The sequence below is a fragment of the Buceros rhinoceros genome, unplaced genomic scaffold (genome assembly GCF_000710305.1).
Source record: "Buceros rhinoceros silvestris isolate BGI_N320 unplaced genomic scaffold, ASM71030v1 scaffold20339, whole genome shotgun sequence".
In the NCBI taxonomy this organism is placed as follows: Eukaryota; Metazoa; Chordata; class Aves; order Bucerotiformes; family Bucerotidae; genus Buceros; species Buceros rhinoceros.
In genome coordinates, this window is record NW_010433534.1 from 520 (window position 1) to 931 (window position 412).

Consider the following 412-nt stretch of genomic DNA (forward strand, 5'->3'; position numbering starts at 1 on the left):
GGACAGATTAGGGGAACTACTCCCATTCCCCTTCACGCTCTTCTGGCTTTAGCATTAAAGGCAGCCCGGAGCTCAGAGGTATCACAATAATATCTTTCCTGATGTGTACATTCCGTTTCCTAATCAAATCCAGCAGAAATAAAGCTTTCACTTAAAAAATAATAATAATTCTGGGCTTTTACCCACAAAAAAACTTATTGGAACGACTCTGCTGCATTGTTTTTGCTTGTCGTTACAGTGCTGGGGCCGGTATAAAGAGCTCGGATTGATCGCAGCAGTTTGTTAACTCTCAGCGGCGTGATGAGTCTCTCACAGGTGGATTTCCTAGGACTGGAGGGGGGAATCACAGCCCAAATCGTCTTCCTGCCTCAGGGATGGGGCAATGTCTGGGCTGGCGAAGGGAAGCCTCGGC